We start from the raw sequence: 3,015 nt of genomic DNA on the forward strand, positions 1-3,015 counted from the left end.
GTGTGTGTGTGTGTGTGTGTGTGTGTGTGTGTGTGTCGTGTGTGTGTGTGTTGTGGTATACATATTATATATATATATATTATATATATATATATATTATATATATATATATATGTATATATATATATAGAACGATGTACTAAAACGCGTTGCATACACTCAATAGTACTATCGAACAGTATTAACCCCATTGATAGGAACTCTGTAACATACAGTTTATCAAAGTAGCATTGGCCTCCTCTACTCTCGCTGATATACCCACATCTACTCGTTGACAGCATCACTTCTCGAATGGTCCTCTCTGGCCCCAATACCTGGCCGACAAGTACAACTTCACAGTGCACAGTCATGCATTCGGCGGCGCGACATCGAATTCTTCAGTAATAGGTTTGTTGTTATATTCCTTCAGTAATAGGTTAGTTGTTATATTTCTTCAGTAATAGGTAAGTTGTTATATTCCTTCAGTAATAGGTTAGTTGTTATATTTCTTCAGTATTAGGTTGGTTGTTATATTCCTTCAGTAGTAGGCTAGTTGTTATATTCCTTCAGTATTAGTTTAGTTGTTATATTCCTTCAGTATTAGTTTAGTTATTATATTCCTTCAGTACTAGGTTAGTTGTTATATTCCTTAGTAATAGGTTTGTTGTTATATTCCTTCAGTAGTAGGTTAGTTGTTATATTGCATCAGTAATAGGTAAGTTGTTTTATTCCTTCAGTATTAGGTTAGTTGTTATAGTCCTTCAGTAATAGGTTAGTGGTTTTATTCCTTCAGTAAAAAGTTAGTTGTTATAGTCCTTCAGTAATAGGTTAGTTGTTCTATTCCTTCAGTAATAGGTTAGTTGTTATATTCCTTCAGTAGTAGGTTAGTTGTTATATTCCTTCAGTAATAGGTTAGTTGTTATATTCCTTCAGTAATAGGTTGGTTGTTATATTCCTTCAGTAGTAGGTTAGTTGTTATATTCCTTCAGTATTAGTTTAGTTGTTATATTCCTTAGTAATAGGTTAATTGTTATATTCCTTCAGTAGTAGGTTAGTTGTTATATTGCATCAGTAATAGGTTAGTTGTTTTATTCCTTCAGTATTAGGTTAGTTGTTATATTCCATCAGTAATAGGTTAGTGGTTTTATTCCTTCAGTAATAAGTTAGTTGTTATAGTCCTTCAGTAATAGGTTAGTTGTTATATTTCTTCCATTCAAAAAGGATATGTGAGATTGTCATCTTCGCCAGTTCATTAGATGATAGACTAGATCGTACCTGCTGAATAATTCGTAGGGGATGGGTGTGTAGTCGTCATACAATTCTTGCGTGGGGGTGGTACCGTATTCTGTGTCTGGTTCATAAGTACACAGTGGGTTCGTATCACTAGTCCAATCTATCAGTAGTAGGTAAGTTCACACCATGTGTGGAACTAAGAAATGAGATCGCATGCGTAATTCCATTCACAAGTGATTGGCGAAATAGCAATCTGTGTCAAATCTATAATTCATCGATAAAATAAAAAATAGTTTTAGTTCATCAGCAATGGGTAAGATCGTATCGTTTATCTCATTCCAAAGAAATAGACTACACCGTACTGCATGTGTAAACGTATGGGCTATGTTAGACCATATTCTTCTATCGCTTATGAATTAGACCTGAAAGACCCTCTCATCGTACCTCTGTAACCTGGTGTTGTTCATGTAATTCGTATGGGCTATGTTAGACCATATTCTTCTATCGCTTATGAATTAGACCTGAAAGACCCCCTCATCGTACCTCTGTAACCTGGTGTTGTTCTTGTATTTCGCACGGGCTATGTTAGATCATATTCCTCTATCGCTTATGAATTAGACCTGAAAGACCCTCTCATCGTGCCTCTATAACCTGGTGTTGTTCATGTATTTCGCACGGGCTATGTAAGATCATATTCTGCTATCACATGAATTAGACCTAAAAGACCCTCTCATCGTACCTCTGTAATGTTGTTCATGTTCATGGAATTCGCAAGGGCTATGTTAGACCATATTCTTCTATCATTTATGAATAAGACCTGAAAGACCCTCTCGTCGTACCTCTGTAACCTGGTGTTGTTCATGTTCATGTAATTCGCAAGGGCTATGTTATGTAATTCGCAAGGGCTATGTTAAATCATATTCTTCTATCAATTATGAATTAGACTTCAAAGACCCTCTCATCGTACCTCTGTAACCTGGTGTTGTTTATGTAATTCGCATGGGCTATTTTAGATCATATACTTCTATCGCTTACGAATTAGACCTGAACGGCCTTCTCATCGTACCTCTGTAACCTGGTGTTGTTAATATAATTCGCACGGGCTATGTAAGATCATATACTTCTATCGCTTACGAATTAGACCTGAAAGACCCTCTCATCGTGCCTCTGTAACCTGGTGTTGTTCTTGTAATTCGCACGGGCTATGTTAGATCATATTCTTCCATCGCTTATGAATTAGACCTGAAAGACCCTCTCATCGCGCCTGTCTAACCTGGTGTTGTTCTGAGTGTAGTGAAACGCACATTGTCCGCTCTCCTTTAGTCCAAAACATTCGAAGAGGACAGGTGCTGACGAGCTATTTGACGTCCATTGCCTTTTTAAATGAAACATCATAGGTTGTAAGGAGTGTTTTTATAATACAAGGATGGTCCAGACCTTGGATGATGTTCAGTCTAACCTTTTCTTAACTGACCTATTTATTTATTTATTTTTGCCTTGGGGGACCAAATTATCTCTAAAGTTTGTTGAGGCCAAAATTTGTGTTGGCAAAGCTACTAATAATCTTCCATAGCTGTTGAAAATAGTGTCTTACCTACGCAAGCTACATAGTGTATCGCGCTCTGTCGAGCAGACACACTAACACTATAAGGTGGTATATCTACAACCAACACCTTTTCTCATAAATGTAAATTGATATCTATATTTATATGTATGTATGTATGTATATATATTTATATGTATGTATATATATATATATGTGTGTGTGTGTGTGTGTGTGTGTGTGTGTTATATATGTTATTA

Source organism: Sphaeroforma arctica, assembly GCF_001186125.1.
Source record: "Sphaeroforma arctica JP610 unplaced genomic scaffold supercont1.337, whole genome shotgun sequence".
NCBI lineage: Eukaryota > Ichthyosporea > Ichthyophonida > Sphaeroforma > Sphaeroforma arctica.